Below are 22007 nucleotides of genomic sequence, written 5' to 3'. Positions count from 1 at the left end.
CTCCAGGGCACACCCCTAGCCATGGGGGGAAGCAGCAGCAGTAGGGGAAGTGGGCTCAGCAAGTGGAAGAGTCCTCATTGCTCAGGCTGGTACAGTTGATGCCACAGCCAACACAGGCAGAACAGTTCATCAGCTATGCCTGACAGATTCATGGCCTTTGGTCAGCACCCGCTTTGCCTAGTGTCTTAAACTGGCTCTGAGAGGTGGTTGTGTTCCAAGAATAAATCTTTGATACAGAATACATCTAATTTCCTAGAAGTGCTGATACTTAGCTATACAGTATATGCAGCCTGGAACTGGTGTCAGCCAAGCAGGCAGATGACCTTTCTACTTATAATTGTCTTCAAATAAAATTAAAACCTCAGCCAGCTATAAATTGGCTTCAATTTTTAAAAGTCACTTTCATGCTTGGTTGAAAGTTCTAGGTGTGGACTAAACACTTTCATGCATCGGTTAAGTAAAATATAGCCAGTTGCAATGCTGTCTCTCCAGCGAGATGTGACCAACTCTGTAGATGACAGAGGAGTTCATACCCTTTGGTTTATTCTGTCGTGTCTCTCAGGTGACAGTGTCAGCCAGGGGACCAGCAGTGATATTTTCTCCTGCTTCTAGTAGCTGAAAAAGAACTGAACAACAAGCACTAGTGACCTGAACTGCATTTGAACCAGAATCCTATGTTGTACAAAGAGTCTCTGCAGCTGCAAGCAGTTCCTTGCCCTAGTTACAGCTAAAAAACAATCTTTCCTATACACAAACTTGAAAGTTTACTCAAGTTGTATGTTCTCTCTTGATTTTCCCTTACATGTTGACTACAAAAACAGATGAATGGAAACTGTCATATGTACAGAAACACAGGTTCAAAGCACACCATATGGGTAGAAGTACAGAATTAAAACATTAACCATTTATAACGGTCTCCTCCCACTAGCAAATACTCTGTCCCTTCTGAAGAAAAAAAAGGAAAATAAACAAGCACAGATGTATTACAGACAGACTTAATCACCTAGAACTCCTCTTGTCAAGCAGTTTTATACAAGAAATTGCTTTGGCTCCTGAGCAGCCTTCAAATCAGACATGTGAGGGGATTTCAATTCAGAAAGGTGCTGACCAGTATCACTGTCCTCATAAAAAGTTTTGTCATTTCTTCATTCACCATCCCATGGTTCACAGCAAGTGATTGAAAACAAAATTACAAAGAAAGTCAAAGGGAGAACTGAAGAACAGCTCTGAATTTGAAAGCTGGTCCAAAGTCAGAACAGGCATAACTTTATCCAGAAAACACAGCATTTCAGCACAAGAAGCTGCTAAAGATGCTTCTGTAATTTTATCTCATGGTTGCTTGGCATGCTGCTGAAACAAGAGAGAAAACTTAATAAAATATGTGCTCTTATGGGCAGTTTGTTCTGGGCCTGTCTAAATAATAGGTGTGTTATTTTGAACAGTGACAATTATGTCTTTTCAATAATAGCACTGTTGCTTTTAAAACATTTCACTGATGGATTACTGGTGTGATCTCCACTGCAGTGAGAACTGCTTAATCCACTTGCTGTGCTGCGCAATGCCCCGGTGTACCAGGCAGCACCGTACTGCTGAACATCCCACAGCCATCAACTGAGACAGCACATGCTGTGCTGCCAAGCATTTTGCGTGCTTAAGGTACTCCAACAATAACCACCTGTGCAGCAATAATGGATTAAACGCCAACAGGATTTCTCTATTATCACTCATATGTGATGAAATAGCACCCGTAACACATTTCACCCTGAGACGCAAGAAATCCCAGAAAAATCAACTACCATTAAAAAAAAAATATGCCTGCATTAAGCAAGAGATTCCTCTGGCACAATTCAGAGCTACACTCTTGACATAAAAGAGCAATAGCAGATAAGGATCTGGCCCATCCAATTTTAATTCTTTAATTATAGACATTCTTTAAAAATAAATAATTGAACTGTCAGTTCCGTCTAACTGTCTCATTACTGTTCATTCGTTTCCTGTCAGAACCACAAAAATAGTTAGGAGAAGGGTTCTGCGTAACAAGAGGGCTCAGAAGGGAAAGGGGAGGGTGTTACATGTGAAAGGGAGGGCATAGTACGCAGCACAGAGATCACGGCAGGGGAAGCAGATCAGTGGGCCAGTCAGTACTGAGGTGTGGGATAGTAAACTGTACCTAGAGCAGCGAGGCTTGGAAGCTGTTAAAAGAGTGTAGGTTAAGTTAAAGGGGACATTATGTACCAAGGAAAGATTAATTTCATGTCCCCTCTGTCCTCCAAGTGTAAAAAAGGCCCCTAACAACCCAGTTCTCAACAGTGGAAGGAAATCATACTAAGGCATACCCTCCAACCCACTTATCAGCACATCCAGAGATCCCTCCTGCGCCACTAGCAGAAGAAAGCCTCACAGCCAGTATTTTTCATTGAAAACAGCACTGAAAACTACCCACTTGGCAACTAATGAATATACCCTTATTTTCCTGCCTTTCTTATGCTACAGGCTGTGAGACTGACCGATCATATGAATTTCAGAGCAGCTTCTGTATGGAGAAAGTAGTTAAAACAGACTAAAGCCGTAACATCAGCCTGCCTGTACCTAGTACATTCATCTGTTACCATGTCCCACCCTTGCTGGATCTCTTTCCAGAGAAGAACAATGCCCAGCTCCAGAGAGTAAGCTAGAGGTGTCAGGGCAGGAGGATGTCAGAGTGCAATGCTCAGCTCCTGCTGAATCCCAGTCCGACCTCCACTGCTGCTGTGTGTTCAGAGGACAGCTGGGGAGCAATGGAATGGGTGGATGCAAACCAAACAGGAACCACCCACACTGACCAACTCTTGCACTCTGCCTTCCAGTAGAAGGGCATTTAACTCTGTCCTTTGCTCTCCATGGGCTGTGGATTCATATACTTTTAATAATGAAAAAACAGCGTTAAAATTACTTTGCAGTCCATACGACCACACCACTACTGTACAGTGAACTGCAATCCTTTCTGGCATTAAGCAGCATTGCAACAGCTTTGCCTTATACCCAACATGAGGGCAAGTGCCATCAGGTTGGTTGAATTAAACTCTGTATATAGCACAGGAGTAACTGTACACCTTCAAACCCACATTCAGCTGAAAACTGTGGTCATCTTGTGTTGATGTCTACAAAGTTTACATATATATGTAAACCAAACTATCATAAGAATAGATGTCAAAATAAACAGCAGAATTACAAATGATCATACAACTATAGTAAATCTTTGTTTCTCTCCTTGTAAATGCTGTCTACAACAGTAACTATTAAATATGAACCATCACTGTATCAGATCTTGGTTCACTCATATCACTTCTCTGCAACATCAGAGTTTAAAAAATGGAGCATTTATTCAATTGTGTCTGATTATGAGACTAATATAACTGATTCTCTGACTAATAAGCATACTAGTGGGAATTTTCTTGGTCCAGAGAATTCAGCGACTAATGACACAAAGCCATGTTTTGGCAGAAGCACCATACAGATGTTTTACATACAATTCCACAGTCTAGCCAGCTTGAGAAATCCAAGCTAAATCCAAATAGATCAAGCTGATAACAACTGCTGCAGTACCACGTGATAACACATGGTTATTACATATCATTATCACACAAAGTCACCATACGTAGCTTGTCTCTGTCTACACAGGCAAGAACCAAACTGTAATAAACGATTACCATATTACTAGGGTGAATAAACCCATGGTATTCTAGGGCTGGGTTTCTGAAAATGATGACTGCTAATCACAGCCTAATGTTTACTGCCACTCTGCTCTATTCAAATTGTCAGCACGTGTGTGCATAGGCAAGGACCTCCAAGGGGCTTCATGGTACAAGAGATCTGCCAGAAGCTGGGAACCATCCCTCTTCTGCATGGCATCATGAGGAGGGTTCTTCTGTTCAAATAGTCAGGAAAAAATTATAGAAGGATATGGAAAGCCTCAAACCTAAACCACTCTACTTAACATATAAGCACTTTCATTGTAGCATTTTGGACCTTTGCTGTTCCCCGGTTTAACTGCCCATTTAAATTTCATGTTCAGCTTTGAGCAGAGCTGTGTGAAGAAACATTTGGATGTCTCAAACAGTCCCTCCCCCTTCTCCACAAATTATCATTTCCCCATAATAACAGAAGGAGCCAGCTTTCTGTTAATTGCTCTGTAAAAGAGTGTGCCTCGGGGCTTTATTAAGAAAGATTTCTGAGAGACTGAACCACGTGTGACCTAAATTGGCTTCATAAGTGGTTTCTGGAGGCCAGAGAGCAGTATTCACAAGCATAATCGCCTTTCACCTTAATGTTAATTATATAGTTTATCATTTGAAATAAGTCATGGCCATGAGCTGAAGCATTTGCAAAGTAAACATGTCAGGAAAGCAAGATACTGTAAAATGAACAGAAGTAGTCAATTCAGCACTATTAAAAATTCCCTTTGTTTTTACCCTCAATCTCTAGTGTGACCTGAGCAGAAAACAATCATTGTTCTCTAAAAGAAGACAGCAAATTTTCACCTCTACAGGTTCCTTTGTTTAAAAAAAAAATTAAAAAATATGCATAGCTCTTTTCCTCCAGATATGAAAATACAAAGGCCTTGCTGGTTGACAACAATCTGAAGCGCTAAAAGTGCTTCAGGGTCTAATAAAATACGTTTCCCCTTTAAAAAAAAAAAAGTTTCCCATAACCTATTTCTGAATAACATTTTTCTTTTTTTTCTTCTTCTTCTTCCCTTTTCTAAATCAAGGATATTTATGCAAAAACAGGATCTTTATTTCTGGAATGTATTTTACTCTACCAAAGTCAATATGCCTCGTTTTTGACAGTGCCTTTTTCTGCTGGGGTTTGTTATATACTGTGTAAGTGTGGACAACAAGAAGCTAACCAAAATCACCATGACCCAGGAAGCAAAGTCTCTGACCCAAAGAGATGGCATCCAGGACTGACTGAGCAGGTGGAGGGGGGGGTCCTCCCCCTCTGCTCTGCCCTGGGGAGGCGCATCTGGAGCGCTGGGCCCAGTGCTGGGCTCCCCAGTTCCAGAGGGACAGGGAGCTGCTGGGGAGGGGCCGGGGGGGCTGCGAAGGTGGTGAGGGGCTGGAGCATCTCCCCGGCGAGGAAGGGCTGAGCGGGCGGGGGCTGTTCAGCCTGGAGAGGAGCAGCTGAGAGGGGATGTCACCCACGGCTGCAGGTATCCCCGGGCGGGTGCCCAGGGGACGGGGCCAGGCTCTTCCCAGCGGTGCCCAGCGACGGGACGAGGGGCACCGGGCACAAACTGCAACACAGGAGGATCCGTCTGAGTATGAGAGAAAACTTCTTTACTGTGAGGGTGACAGAGCCCTGGGCCGGGCTGCCCAGAGCGGCTGTGGAGGCTCCTTCTCCGGTGACATTCCCACCCACCTGGATGTGACTCTGTGCAACCTGCCCTAGAAGAGCCTGCGGGAGCAGGGGTTGGACTGGGTGATCTCCAGAGGTCCTTTCCCACCCCAGCCATTCTGTGTGAATCTGTGTAATCCCGTGATCTGAACCAGTAGGGTTGTTCTTACACTGCCTGTACAATAGCTCCATTCTCTGTTAGCTCTTTTATGTTTCTTTACAGAACTGAAGACTAAGCTTCCTGCAGGACAATTTTCTTAATATCTGACATACCCTATAAACTAAGTAATATTTTGTAGGCCTGCACCACCCCATTGGGTCATACTGGATATTAGTTACAAGTCTAAAAGATGACATAAATACTAGAAGTAGTATTGGGAAGCACTTCGTTAAAGATCACAAGAATAATGTTTAGATAAAGGATTTCTCACCTCTTTCAGGATATTAACTGCAGAGAGAAAAGAATGATGATGGCATTGACTAAGCACACAGTAGAATAAAAAACTAAGGAAAAATATTAAGACTTTTTTTTAGTTCATTATTATCATAGATAACATTTAATTTTCCTTTATAGGCTACAGTTTAAGCCTTCAGTCAAACCTCCAGAAAGGCATTCACGGTGTTCAGTTCTCTGTCCAAATGAGTTGTCCTCTAAAATCCACCATGAGATCCTTAGACTGTGTTTCCTTTCTCTTTGTAGCATTTCAGGTTACACATGCTGCTTGAAAACATACTTAGTACTGAAGTCTGTCAGTGCTGAGAATGTCTATGAACACTTCCAGGTGTTTAGAGGGAAGATGCAAGAATCCCCATTACAGATTATTAGCAAAATTGTTGCATTAAAGTCTTATTGCCTTTCAAATTTCACTGATGTCTATTTCATTTCTTAGGAAAATGAGTAAACGCCAATACCTAGTTGATCACTTTTCTGGCACTTTGGATAACTTGTGTCCCGTTACTAACATATTTTCTGAAATGTATCTTTTTGCCGGTACTATATTCCTCTCTATTTTCACATTGTTAAATAACAGCTGAGGAGTCTTATATGCAGCAGTTGATTCAGATGCATTATTATATTCAGGTGGAACTATCATACCTTAAGACATCGCTCCGATTGCTCTGGCAGTCAGCCTTTTCCAGGTCTTGCTGTAAAAACTGCTAGTTTATAGCAAGCAGTAAACATTTCAGAGATGAGACTAAGCCACTCTCTTAATGTGAAGTTTTAAGTATATAAATCAACAACCACCACCAATAATAAAGATTCAAGGTATCAGGTTTCTACAACAGTGATGCAATTTATTAAACTGCTGACTGTAACTTGCAAAATAAGCAAAGTTGAATCGAGATAAATAAGCCTAAAAATGTCATAATGAAGAGGAGTAGCTGAAAGAGCTAAATTGCTCATGGTAATGAACTGAGACAAAATGATCAGACAGCATTAATAAGTCACAGGGAGACAGACCTTCACCTCATCGTAGAGTTGTACCATCATTAACTACTGGATCTCACATTCTTCAGGTATCTGTAGAGATACCTTACCTTATACTGAAACATTTTTCAGTAACCTCTACTAGTTAAGCATTTTACAGAAACAAATACATGCATGTAATCAAGCATCAGTACAACAAATATATACCAACCAACATGTAACTGAAAAAGAAGTAAGAAGGTAATAAATTACTTGGAAAATGCTTATGAGAGATTTGGAAAATGGAGAGAGCTCATGCAGGTAAGAAAGTATGTGCGAAAGTACCAAAGAATAGCTGCAACAGCCTACATCCCACAGCAACAAGGGGGTTGTATGCAACCGAAGATAAGATATTAGTGATTCCTCAGTATTTGTTGCTATTAGATATAGTAAATTATTTACCACATTTCCAATTAGCTGCACCATACTCATTGCATACACAAGTTACGGCTGCAGTAAATTATTTTGGTAGCCATTCTTAAGAGTAACCTTACTCCAAAGAATAAGAAATCATAAACAAATCAATATTTTTACCACGGTTGACTGAAGTACAGATAAAAACCTGTAATTACATCCACCAGCTTATCCAGTCATTGAATAGCATCTAGATTAATATGAGTACTATGAAAACTATGACATGGAAAGTAGCAATAGAAACTGATACCAAACTGCTACAAGAACACCCTTTTAATTTCTTTCCTTTGTTCTCTTCAAGCTTGAGGCTCCATAAAGAATGTGCAGGTCACAGCATTAATGAAATATACCAGCAACATTCATTATTAATCATAAAGCAGTGTTTAGTTTCAGGGATTTACTAGCACATCTAATATTCTTCATAAATTATCGTATGTCTTTTTCCATTTTGATCCCATTAAATTGACTAGGAGTCTTTCTATAAACTGCCTTAGGCCTGAATGGGATGCACAGACTCTCCAATAAAGGAATTCAAGTAAAAGCAGTTCAAATAATGAAAGGGTTTATACAGCAAATATATGAATTATTATATAGCAAACTAAATGAGCCAATATTAGGTACAGGTATAGTTTAGTTTGCCGAGTTAGGCAAAATGAGAGCTATCTCCAAGAATAAGCAGCCAGAATTGTCTCTGTTCTTCTTCCCAGCTGACAGAAAATCCAGCTCTGTGAGATAGAAAAGTTCAGTTCCCACGGGCCATTCGGTCCTCATTCCTCTGTTAAGAACATTAGCTGGTCTGCAAATTAGAATGACATTTCCTACTACAGGGGTGCACGTCCCACTAAAGCTGTATCAACACTAGACTGTACAATTACCTTGGGGAAATTATCAAAGGCTACTGGGACAATTACATACTTGCTGGTATCACTTGTTCTTGCTCCTCGAGCAAAAGCCTTTTGTATCACTAGCTATACCAGAGCTTTCGATCTTACTGAAACATAAAAGACAAACGACACTGCTCATTTACAGTAATACAGGTAGTATCTCTAATGTTACAAAATACTGTAAAAACCAAAATCCAATGATTCCTTTCATGTAAACCATTAAAAACATGTTGGATGCTTTCACTTGCAGCTATTACCTAATTGATTGGGATTCAGACCAGTTGCCAGGTATTAAGAAATGGCCATCTCTTATCACAGATTCAGAAATTTTTCCAAAACTTCTGATGAGCCTTTTTCTGTTCTTCCTCTATTTGCAAGAAGAAAAACCTATACACATCTACTGAGAACATCATAGCTCGATCTTCATGAAAGAAAACTGACAAAAAAATCCATGAACATACCAGGAATTAGCTGATTATTCAACATTTGTGAGATAACAAGGACAGGGACAGAATTAAAATAAATAAATGCTGCTGAGAAAAGAACTCTCTCCATCATCCTTTTGATGATTCCCTCCCCATTAAACTTGCACTATGTGTTCAGTTCAGTGCAACAGAAAGAGAATAGCATTTCTTTGTAGTTATTTATGAAGAGGTCAAATTAATCAAAATTTCAGCTCTGATGAAAACTTTCACATGTCCTACTTAAAACTTCAGTTCAATCGTACCTGAAGCCCTCTAGCAAAATATGAGGAATTAATTTTGCCAGACCTTTAATGTAACAACCCACGATCATAAATACCCATAAGCACTATTTCACAGCATCTCGATTGTCACTCATTGTTTACAGGTGAGAAAAACTTAACTAAAGCCAAAGAAGTGACACAATTTGTCTCAGTCTCACATGGGAAGTCGGTGGCAGACCATCAGATGCAGAAGCCTGGTCTGCTGTTGAGCCATGAGGCCACACTCGAGCACAACACTGGGGAAGACACTGGAGTTGCTTTACTTTTATCACTGTACTCACTTTGTGCCTCTCATGTCTTAGATAAGCAGAGATGATAAATAGCACCAGGTTGAAAAGTAGAACTCATTCACTTCTCAGAGGGCTTTTCCTCAAGCACACATACTACATCTGCTGAACACAGTTTGCAGAAGTTTCCTTGAGGTCTTCCACAGCTTTTTTCCCCTATCAGTGATACCATACTCTTGACAGCAGCAATGTTTGTGCCAGCATTGACATGTGTGGCCAGCAGCTGGTTATAAGCCAGCATGGTATGAAGACTAAAGCATTCCAGGTTATTTCCATTTAATGGAGTACTTGCCACTAGCAAAAATTGCCAGTGACTAGTTTCTTTGTTTATTGAGCATCTTTCAAGGTCTGTTAAGATCTCTCAGGGTTCTGCTACCACCACAGTAACAGCTTCTTGTCTGAATAATATGATCTAAAAGAATAACAGTAACAGCTTCTTGTCTGAATAATATGATCTAAAAGAATAAGGTATGGCAGACAGCAAAAATTTTAGACTCGTAATTTTGGATCAGACTGCAATTTTAAGTAGAGTTGGTAAGTGCCAACAGCAGTGAGGCTGCTAACTATTCCACTAAAAGTCATTTTTCAGTATAAAAACTGTCAAAATTTAAACTGTTCCAAGTAAAGTTTTCCATAACAGGTGCCTCCCTCAAGCTTTATAGTTCCACCCCTAATAATTTAGCAATTTCTAAGAATGAGGTTAAGAGAAAACCACCTGGGCCATCATGCCCTTGACCCTCACTCCCAAAACCATGCAGTCATTCATGACACGCTCCAGGTCTTTGCTGGCAAATCACTGATGCCCACGTAGAAGAGCAGCAGGGGAACAGCCAAGGGCTGGACAAGCCTCAGCAGTGTCTTCGCAATGTTCCAGTTCTTAAGGTGCTTTTAAGCAAGAAATCACCTACTAACGCTAATATTCACCTGCTCATTCCCTGAACACCTTCAGAACTCTTGGCTGAATACCATCCAGGCCTGGACATTTTTACTAGCATGTTTTGCAAAATTTATAAATAACTTTACAATATTCTGTATATTTATTAACAGCTATATCATTTAGAATATGGATAACCCCCCCTTAAATCTGCTCAAATGTCACTCCAGCAGTGGAATTCCACTTTATTAAGTGGAAAGTAGTCTACCAATGCACCTCATGCCATAGGTACTTAGCTAATAAAATTTTGCCTAGATTCAAAAAGCAATTGGACAAATTAATGGGGAAAAAAGTCTGTCAAAGGCTATTAAACATAAAGACTTCCCTTCATGCCCAGGAATACCCTGGAGTGTCCTCTAGTTAAGTATCATTATAGTTTTTACCTGCTCACACAGTCCTTTGGCGTTCGCCATCAACCACTACTTGTAATCACATAAAAAATGAGAAGAACAAAGCCAAGTTAAAGAGAAAGTAAGTTCCATCTTTTTCCTGGTAAAATGTCAGACACTCAGAAATACCCATCAGTGAGAGCCAAATCTGAGCACAGAAAAGAAACATTTATTTGTTTCTTTCCTTTGTGCAGCAAAGAAATATCTCTTTTCAGCGTGCTCCATTAAATCAGCTCTGGTCTGACATGCACTGCAGCAGATGTAAAGCTGCTGTGATGCTGATGGACAAGCATCCTCTGTGTAGAAGCAACGGCTCTAGTTTGAAGTTTGTTGAGCTCAAAAGGCTCTCTGACAAATCAATGAGATACAGAGGCTTAACTTGCTTTCAGCCTTCTGGGGACCCTGGAGATGTGATGTAAATTGCACTGCTGTAGGCTATGCTGCATTGCTGCGTAAACGGAAACAAGGCTGTCAGGCTGAAAACATTCACCAGTGCAAAATACCCTCACAGACTAAAGAAAAGAAATAAATATGAAAGATGGGAGGAGACAACAATCAAATACCAAAGATAATTGCTAGGGATAAAGAATAGAGCTGTTTAGCATTTCAAAAGGGGCCTTTCTTCATATATATGTTCACAGAGTTCCAAATCTGTCAACAAACCAGAAATCCTCAAGCTAGAGTAGCAGCTGCTCAGTTCCAAAGGAGATCACCTTGATTGATTGTAATATATGGAGCTGGTATGTCAGTGTGGGCTAATCTGAAGCTACAGGGGTGATCTGTCAATCCTAACAAAGATAAATACAGCGTCTGCCTCCCAATGTTTCGTCATGCCAGGCACTGGCCATTGGTTTCCCCAGCATGATGGATTTTATGGTCAAGTGTGGTGACATCTCATGACCTAAATAGCTTTCAGAGAATGGCTGGTCTGCTTTGAATGATGATAGATTACACTCCAGAACTCCCTGTGAAAAATGATGTCTCGGGCTTGCAAGTATTGCATGGATATGGATAAGCCCCAGCCAGCTCTTGGACTTTCACTTGGCAAGCCTCCCCATGGTTTTATTGCAAGTGTTTGTCCTTATTTTTTCCATGCCTTACAACTCTCCCCCTTGTTTCTCAATCACCTCACATAAACTGATCATCACATCCTCCTCCATACAGGCTTGCAGAGATACATAAAGAAATATGAGGAAGACACTGAAGTCAGTAATACTGCTAAATGAAGGTGCTAAGCAACATCTGATTTCAGCTAGAGATCATGAATTTTAGCCATGATGGCAACAATGACAAAGATATTAACAGTTGGGAATCTGCTCTAACATGTGAGTTGACTTTAACGAAGTACTAGCCATCCCCTCAGCAGAAACTATCTAACTGAATAAATGAGATTTACAGGTCTAAAGATAGCTCCTTAACCCAAGTTTAGTCACTTGATAGAAGAAGTTTAATCACTTGATTAAAAAAAAAATTGTATTCTAGTTGTTTAAAAAAATCCCATTCTGGTGTTCTGCAACACTTTACTACATTAAAATGTCTGCAACATTTTATCATGTTAAAATCATCTTTAGGAATGTAAAGGTAAGGAAGGAAGAACATAATAAAATCCATCACCTGTGACTGCAAATCCAGCCCTTCCTTTCTTGCAGTAAGTAACTGTGGAGCTACACCAGTGACATCCCTCTCTGTCCTAGAAGTGCATACAAAGCCTGCACAGAAAGTACTACCATTGTAACCGGTTATATGCTCCCACACCCTCAGAGGAAAACCCTGTAAGCAGCAGCATCAGGCAGAAAGAGCACAAGGCAGCAAGCTCTGAAGACGACGGAGCCACCTCTGCACAGAACCAGACCAAATGCAATGTATTCCTCTGGTTACACTGTGTATGTGCTAAAGCTAAATTTAGCCCTGTGTGCTTTACCATTTGTCTACCAAACTAATAGAAAAATTTACTAGCACAGAGTATTGCTACTCTGACAGCAGGGGAGAGCAGGGAAGCACCCACTAGCACTGCCTAATGGAGTAAACAAGCACCACCAAACGTAGGAGAATAAATTAAATTCCAGAATATTCCTTCCATCTGTTTGCTATACTGTTGCAAAGTCCCTTTTCAGTGTAATAGCCAAAGGGAGTTTAAACATGCTTCAGTACTGAAGGAATGCATTACCACTAAAGAAGTTTCTGTACCACAAGCAATGACCTCTTTCCTGTTGGAAATGCATTAATTACTGCAGTTCTTCAGAAAGAGAGTGACTGCCTGTGGGCACAAGATTAATCCAGGCGAGTGTTACACAAGCTTTTCACGCACTGCTTTTTGGCGTGCCTGCCTTTGACCTGCAACACCCAAGCTGCTCCAGTTCTTCCTCAGCCCCTCACGTTAGTCACACCTCACATATGCATCCAGACCTTGTTCTAGTACCAAGTATCTATTCAACACAACTCAGCTTGTGCCAGACCCTTCTCCCACAACGCATGTATGTACCCAGCCCAGTTTCTGTAAAGATCAGTGCCAGCAAAGCCATCTCAAGCCCCTTAATAACTACCTTGAAAAAGAGCTCAAACCCAATTTACCATTCTGGTACAGGCAAACCTGCCAGAGAAGGCATGGAGAATATCGCCTACATGACTGCCTGACTAGATATTCTGGCTCCTAGTTTCTACTGTTTTGTTGTTTGGAGTGTGAGTGTTTTACAGGACTGGAAGTAAAGGCACGAGAAAATTAGCTGCTTTCTGTTGGATTAGTAACCCCGCAGGCTGGAGTCTCATTCGAATCATAAAGATAATAGGGAACGCTGGTCAGCTTTTAAGCTCAGGCAGTCACATAGCAGCTCTCCCCTCTTCACAGTTCATTCTGGGAATATCCAAATTCAGCCATGATCACACTTCAACTTCAAGCTCACCATCTGTACTCCAGTCAAGCAGGCAGCTCTGCTGCAACGTAGAAAGCATCAGATCCACCAACATCAGGGGCATTTAACATTACATACAGGCAAAACAAGCCCTAAACCAACCCAAATCCTCACCCAAGACGCCATTCCCGTGAGACAGCTCCCATTAGTAATGTACACATATTGCAATATCCAACAGACTTGTTTCATCTTCGTTTGTTTAAACAAATGCAGTGCTACCTGTGAGTAAATGGTCTCACTGAGAGATTAAGGTTATGATCACTTGTTGTCCTCTCACGGTGACAACCAAAGCCTTCCTTGAATGCCTGTTCCCTCTGTAGACACCAAAACTGTGTTTAAAGTATTCTCAAATCAGGCCACAGGAGCATATATCTGCCCAGGGAATTTTTCACAGGAAATCGAGCCAGTAAATTTATACCAAAGAGCTGAAGAGAAGTTCATTTATGTTTCTTTCAGAACTTGACATTTAAAAAACAGTTCCAGAAACTCTACAGGATTTGTTTCTTTAAGGGCTGGAGAGTATTTTACAGCCAAATTCCTCTTAGACTACAAGGAAAAAAAAGAAAAATCCACAAAACCATTTACTCTTATTTGTTACAAGTAGAACTCTCACTGCAGAATGTTTAATATCTACTGGAATCCTGACACATTCTCTTCTGCGCATGAAGAATAAGGGCAATTTTAGAAAGAGTTTCCTCTGACTTAACCAAAAAAGAAAGAGAGAAAGGAATAAAAAAGTGAGAAAACACAAGTTCATTACTTATCTTGCTTAGACACTGAGAAAAAAAAGAACAAAGCCAGAGTCTCCCAGCTGCCAGTATGCATGATATTATAGATATTCCCATGTATCTGATGACAGTCCAATCCTGCCTGCTTTGAAATGCATGGGTAACCAATCTGAGCCTAAGAGAAATTTCCTCAAGCTATTACCACTGCAACACCCATGAGATTCAGTAAACAGTTCTTATATTATTGATAACATTTGTCCCTGCCCAGAACTTAAGTGTATAGCTTTATTAATCTGAAATATTCAGCAAGTGGTTGTCATGCTCTAAGGTTTCTTTAAACAGGCTGATACCACCAGAGCTTTCTAACATTCAGTCTGTTAACAGCATGGCAACTCCTGTCACTTCAGCAAGAGATTTGTGTTGTACTTTATAAATTACATTGCACTAAATAAAGAAGCAAGCAGAAAGTTTGTAAGGATATTTGGAGAGCCTTCTAGTTTGCTGCTGCTCGAATTCCCCAAATGCAATACTCATGCTGATTTCTGGACCGCATGCAGGGACACGGGAAAATAGAAGATGAGCTGAAGAAAGGAGAAAATTAGCTTCAGAACTGCAAGCAGATGTCTAATGGGAAATTAGCCTTTCTGAAAGGGTAGTGGAAGTCCCATGGAAGTTAAAAGTAAATTTACTCAAAGATCAGCCTCAGGACTCAGCTTATTTAGTATCATTAGTAATTCACACCCAGTAAGGAGGAAGAAGTACCTATGTCTATTTAATCTCAACATAACTATGAGTAACTGATGTGACATGAAGGCTGAAGAGCCAAACATGATTCTGAGAGGTTTCAGGAAAATACTGACAACAAGCAGGTAAGTACAAATGTCACTATCATCTGCACTGTGATACAGTTGCTGTGCAGGCCCTCTGCTAATCCCACCTCAAAGAATAATATCACAGAAGTAAAGGTTCAGGGAAGGGTGGAAAAAATGGTCAAGAGCTTTGAAAAAATCACAGAGAGACACTGAAATGGCTTTTAGTGTTTGCGTTAGAAAGGGGCTACAAGGGACAGAACGTGATAAAAGTACATCTAATAAAGGAACCATACTAGAAAAGGCTGATGGAGAGTTTCTGTTCCATGTTGCATAATACTGTAACAGGGAGATGTGCAACGAAACTGTGAAAGGTGGAAATGGAAAACGAGCAACAGAAAATCACTTCCATGCAACATGTAGACAGATGGCAGAATTTATTTCCACTGGAGGCTGAAGACCACAGACCATCAACCTGTGTACACCTTAGGCAGGTACGTACTTTTCCTCCAGGAGAAGGGTCTAGGCGTTTGAAGTCTCCTTCCTTACCAGTTCCACCTAGGTGGAAGCAACACGTATCACAGGAGCTTTCTCTGTGGAATCACTGGCTTTAACTCTGAGGCGAGGTGCCAAGAACTTCACAGAACTTAGTAAGGAACTTGGTGTTCACAGGGCATAATCCTATGTTCTCAAACCATTATGATGCGTGTACTCATCTGAACACATTTCTTCCTCACTAACATTCATGTTACCAACCTCTAAGCCTCCCCATCCCAGAGAGGAACATCGTATTATCCTCAGGTGTTACTTGTATTCAAAAGCCTGACACAGCAAGAGCAAACTCCTCCCCAGTTTACATAACCACAATAACCAGAAGACAGCCCTGAAACCAAGCTTAAATCAAGCCAAAGTAAAAACAAAATAAATCTACTTGCAAAATACAAATACAGATCTTAAAAATACAAGAGTTAACAGTGCAAAATGTAAGAGACTTACAATTGTATCTACCCACCCCTATATAAGCTCCAAAGTGGGTTTTTTTCATTATGTATTGCCTGGCTAGCAAGCCAATCTGAATTCCTGTGTACTCATAGAGTTGAGAGATTTCCTTTGGAAAGACCTTGTTCTTTTTACTGAAATTATTGACCACCTCAGCACTATTAAAAACTGCTAACAAATCATCCTCTTTCTGTAAGGTAAATGTGTGCTTTTATGCCTGACCAAGTGATGTTCAAACCTGAAGATAAAAGTTTTTCTCACATTAAAGCACAAACTGTGATGCTTCACTTTGATATTTAGTTAGTTCTTCTGAAGTATTGCTAATACAAACCAGAGTCCTTTGCCATTTTGGGAACAACAGAAGCGTTTCTGAGAAGGATGCTTGCTATTAAATCCTGCATTCACTGTGGCAGAAACATTGTGAGGGTAGATGTGAATTACTAACTGGGTTAAACTGGGTTTTACCAGTGAGAGCTGCTGCTGGGCACTGACGTATATCTTGAACAAAGTATAAAAGTGTCCAAATGTATTTTTCATTTCAATGTTAAACTGAGAAAAGAGAGGTTAAAAAAAAGAGAAAATAGGTGAAAAAGGTATGAAGGGACCATTAACAAGTGATATTCAGTTCTTTCATTCAAGGGCTGCAGTGGGCAGGTGTGGCCTTGGAAGATGACATGGTCCAAGGAGAGGAAAACTTGCTGGCAGCCAGACTGCCCCAGCCACATTTACTGTTCACCTCAGATCTGCCCCCAGATCTGTTTCTCTAAGATACTCATGCCCACATGGAAAGGACTCCTGGAGCCTGTATGCACCTTGCAGCCCCTCCACCACTCAGACGGGGGTTCTGGAACACGAGACAAAATTAAACAGTAAAGATAATCTCTTGCCTGAGCAATTTCCTTCTCACTCAGAGAAGCATTTTCTGCTTTCCTACACAGAAAAAACAATGCAAGATAGCCACCTCAGAGGTGGACACTTAAGTGATAGGGCAGATATTTATCTGCTATATATATGGGGAAAGGAGAGACCCTTAAAGTCTGCTGGCAATTCTCTTTGCTAATGCTTCCTGACCTCCTATTACAGATCAAATTAATTTTGTTTCTGAATTCCCTCACAAACCACCTCCCTCTATCTCCCTCCCCTCCATCGCCTTTCAAACCTGGTAAACATGAGCATGTCAGGCACAAAATACTTCAGCAGAGAGCATGACTCCATCAAAGCTTAATAACTTTACTCCCAGCAAGAATAATGGAAGGGGAGCTTCTTGGGCTATATCCATCAATTTTTATTAAACATTTCCTTCAAAGCTGTCAGGCCACTCATTCCTCCATCTAGTGAAAGAAAAGCTCTGATGTGGGGCAGTGTTGAAAGGCTCTTGGAAAAGAAGATGAGAGCCAACAACGTGACCACAATCACCAAAACTTCAATCTCACCAAGGCTATTAAAGGATACACTGCTGGTTGCTATGAGTCACACAGAAAGATAACTGCTCTGCAGACTTCAATACACCTTGGGAGAATTAGATTTTTCTAAGTTGCGGATGGCATTTTTTTCTCCCTTCTCTCTTTTTTTTCCCCCTTCCTAGTTTACTCCATACCTCACTCAATCAATTTTGCTTTCTGTATGTGGCAGGCAGGCAACACTGTGCTAAGCATATCAGAGGCCTGGCACCCGATGGACTTTGGTATCATTTCAACAGGGTTCTGGTGTACACCGCAGGAATGGTTTCACTTTTTGATGAGGATGACTGCAAAGCTAGCAGATGGAGATCAGAATCGGTCCAAACAGGAGGAACAGGAAGAACAGATTACCTCATATGTGCTTGCAACAGGGTACAATAATGTCCCCTGAGCCACCTGGGGACTCTGAGATAGAAGACAGGATGAAAGGGACATAGACCCTGATCTGATCTGTGATTCCCATGCCCTCAGGAGAATCCAACAGCAGAAACAAGTGAAGTGACCTGCTTTTCTAAGTCAAAGAACATCTGCCACAGCCTTGCCTTTCAGGAATGCAGAGCACTCACTGGAACAGACCCAAACTGAAGCATCCTGAACGTTCCTGTGGCAATGGCGACAGACTTTAAAAGCCTCTAACTTCCCTCTGGTACGTAGAGATGCTCTGTGGCTAAGGAAAGTACACTAGAAGCCAGAGCTGGGTCTTCCACCTGACCTACTAAGTGACAGTTGTCTTAATCTATTCTTTGTGGGGATTATCCAGGTTACCAACTGTTCATGTCAGTGGTGCAGAGACAGTTCAGGTCCAGCTGGATAATAAATAAGGCACAGCACCACAAATGTGTTCAGGCTGTTTCTAGAAGCATCTTGTTCCAGTAATGGCACAGCCACTGAAGCACAGCCCAGAGCCAGAACTAGTAAAAACCGCTAGGCTTCATCTGGCACCATGCAGGCTCTAGGATTCACACACAGATGTGCCAAAGCTTTCCTATACAGTCAGCCAAAGGCCAGCTGCACTTCCTTGCTCTAATCTGACCTGACTCCATAAGACACTTCACCTACTCTCCATTCCCAATTTCCAGGAATTGTGTACTTGAGCCCAAGCTGTCATGAACCAGCATCACTCTTGTTGAGGCTGATAAGCCATCCTGGAAACCAGAGTACCAGGGAACATAGCAAAGAGACTCCCCAACTCTGGATCCAGCAAACCTGGTTCAGTCAGCAATGATTAGAGTGGTGGGCCCCAAGCCCTATTTATGATGGGAAGCACTAAACTCCACACCACATATATGCTATTTATGTTTCTCTGTTTTCTTGGATAGCCCAACCATCTACTACACTGAGTAATTAAAAGCTTTAAAAAATATGTAGAAGCATAACAGAAGTGACATCATATCTGTGGCTTCCAAGGTCTTGTCTGCTAAATGTGAATCATTATGCAAAGACTACTGCTATAGCAGTCCGTTGGTTAATGGGCTAAATTCATAAGTGAGTTCATTTGCCACTGACACTACAGTCAAGGTAGGTCCCATTTCAAAGCTCATAACGTCCATTATAAAAGTTGCTTGATCTCATATTTCAATATATAGATCCTGCTTAGAAATCAGAGAGATCAGAAGTTTGATCTGTGTACTGAAGTGATGGAATTTGTTTAGCCAGACATTACTGCACCCTGCTGCATGCACATATGAAGTAATCTGTTCCTCCTATGTCTCTGGATATTTTTCCTCATCAGTTCTCCAACCTCCTGATTGTATTTGTCTCCCCTGATCTTCCTCCAGCATCCCTCTGGCACAAGGTAGGCCAGCTTTCTGCAGCTGAGATGCCTACCAGCCTCAGTCCTTCAGCTGGGTCTCAGTGAGGGCTCAGACTTGGCCAGCTGGAAGTATCCCTTTTCCCCACCTCCATGACAGCAGCCACAGATGGACCTTGACTAGTATGTATTCCATACAGAGTGAATGAGTGAGCACCTGCATATGTTTGAACAGAAATTGCTACCCACCCACTTACTAAATACATTTCAGATTTTATGTCACTGAGTGTGGCGGTTTTATTCCTGTGGTTACTCACCCTAAATTCCACCATGACAAACACAGCAGATTTTTGCTTCTCTATAGGCATCTTATTACCGCTAACTCAGCCACAGTGGCATGGGGCTGAGCTGCGCGTGGAATCTGGCCCATGACCCAGCCACTTGGCACAGCCCAGGGTCAACCAAGTACTGTTTCAGAGCCTCAGTAAATTTATCCTTTTCTAGCTGCAAGTTAGTTAAGTCTCAACATTCCCACAAGGAGTCGAGTGAGAATGAATGGCCCTGCATCCAGCATTCCTTGCCTAAGGGCAGGTTTGTTTTGGTCACAGTTAGTAGTTCCACAATCTCGCAGATGAAGGAAGCTTTAATGAAAAGACACTGAACCACATCTTGGGCTCCCAGCTGTTTTGTGATGTGGGTGATGAAACAGGCTTGCTAAAAATACCTCATCAGAAATATGATCCAACCAAATATAGCTCTAGTTCCTTTATGTGACTTTAAGAGAGCATACATGGGGATGTGACATCCTGGCACACAAGCTCAAAGGCTGTGCTATGTCTTCCTTCCTTTATTAAAGCCTTCTTGCAGACATGTGCTAAATAGAACAGCACTGAAAAAAAAAAAAAAACCAAGAAATGCATTTTTGGCCCTGAACCTAATGGGCTGAAATAATTATACTTGCAGTAAACATCAGGATTCTGTTAATTTTTTTCTGGTATGTTTTTCTAAATATTACAACCCTTCCACGATAGAAATTTCCTCCACTGAGCATTTCAATGCAGCCACTTCTTACTAGTGACTAAGACTACATTAGCTGCTAAGCAGCATACAGCAACAGCACGTAGCTGGTCAAAGCAGGAGGTGAAGGAGACTGCTCCATCCCTTTGAGCAACAGGGAGCTTTTTTAGTTTAAGAGACAGAAGACTTTATATAAGTCACAAGACTCAATGTACCAGCTTTAGACTATTGAAGTGTTTGAATTAGGGAATCTTCAAATCTCTAGTAGGAATTCCAGTAACAGTTGGTCTTTAGGGGGTCTGTATTCTTGTTCTCACATGCAACATTACCAAGGCTACTGAAGTGGGCTGTAAGAACCTTTCGGATGTTTTGGTTGTGTTCCAATTCTGTCTAAAAACTGAAACACAATATAGGGTAACTAAGAGTTACTTATAACCTTTCATTTTTTAATGGGGTTCTCTTATTCTCCAGGTAAATATGCTGGACAGCATAACATCAAGTATATTCTGCTTCAAGGTCTCTGCTACACTGTAATGCAAGACCTCACTCTATCCTATATGCACAGCAGTAAGGATGCTGTGCAGCAAAATCACTGCTTCTCTTCCAAAAACAAATGTCAAGTTCCCCACCCCTAGCAGAAAGCTACCTGCTTCTGCCCCCAGTGTCTTTCTGCTAACCCTCAAAACACCAGCTCTGTGCCACACAGAAATGCAGAGCTGCCAAGCAGGAAGAAAAGGCAGTCAGGGAGCATGAAAAGTCTTCAGGTCCTCCCCCTCACCCCATCACCATTCATCCTGCTGGTCCTAACATTTGCATGGTCTCTCTTCCCACAGTGACAGGGTCACGTGCTTGACTGAACCAAGATGCAGGCAGCATAGCTGTTGCCATTTATTTCAGAGACTAAGCAGTACATACTCATTCTCATCGCTTAGGACCACTTACAGAGGACAGTGCCTCTAGCTGCTTGGCCACCATCCCTGAGCCAGCCAGTGAAGACCAAACAGATGTGGCAAGTGCTAGGAGACTGTGTTTCCTTGCTTGCTTACCACCATGCTTTTACCACCACTCACACCAGGGGTCCTCAAACCACAGCCCGCGGGCCGGATACGGCCCCTCAGGGTCCTCAATACAGCCCCCTGTATTTAGAGAACCCACCCACCCCCCGCCAGGGGCTGGGGGTGGGGGGAAGCCAAGCAGCCACAGATGACTTCCTCCCACTTCATCTGCGCACTGGCCCCCTGTTTAAAAAGTTTGAGGACCCCTGACTCGCACTGCTGTTTCAAGCAACTGCCAGTTTACTCTCACTTCATACTGGCTCTGCTCAAGGATGCTTATATTCTACCTAGACCAATAAGACCAAGCTGGATTCTAGGTAAATCAGAGTAAGACTCCAGTGGACAAGTGAGAGCTGTTACATACAGAATTTCTTTATGGTCTACTAAAAGGACCTAACTTGTATGAAAATCCAAGAAAAATATTAGCAATTTAACTAATGCTCTAGCAATCTAATGAAAACACAAGAAACACCACTTAAAATTAAAATGACCTAGTTCCTATTGTGGATCATTAGTAATGCAATAAATGCCTAGAAACAAGTAACTGCCCTTCTCTTCTGTCAAGTGCACATACTTTCAGTCCAGGGAATTGTCAGCTGGGAAGAGAATGATGTTGATGGTGACTTTTTTCTTCCTGGGTCTTGTATCCATCCTAAGTTACTTTCGTATGTTTATACTCCACTTTGTAAATAGGCTACATTTTTTTGCTCTCCTAATGGCTCTCGGGGTTAGTTGAGCCACAATTCCTTCTCTGTACAAGATATGATACACCAAGATGTGGCA

This window comes from Falco naumanni, chromosome 7 (genome assembly GCF_017639655.2).
Source record: "Falco naumanni isolate bFalNau1 chromosome 7, bFalNau1.pat, whole genome shotgun sequence".
Classification (NCBI taxonomy): domain Eukaryota; kingdom Metazoa; phylum Chordata; class Aves; order Falconiformes; family Falconidae; genus Falco; species Falco naumanni.
The sequence above is the reverse complement of the archived record's forward strand: the minus strand, read 5'-3'. Positions refer to the sequence as shown.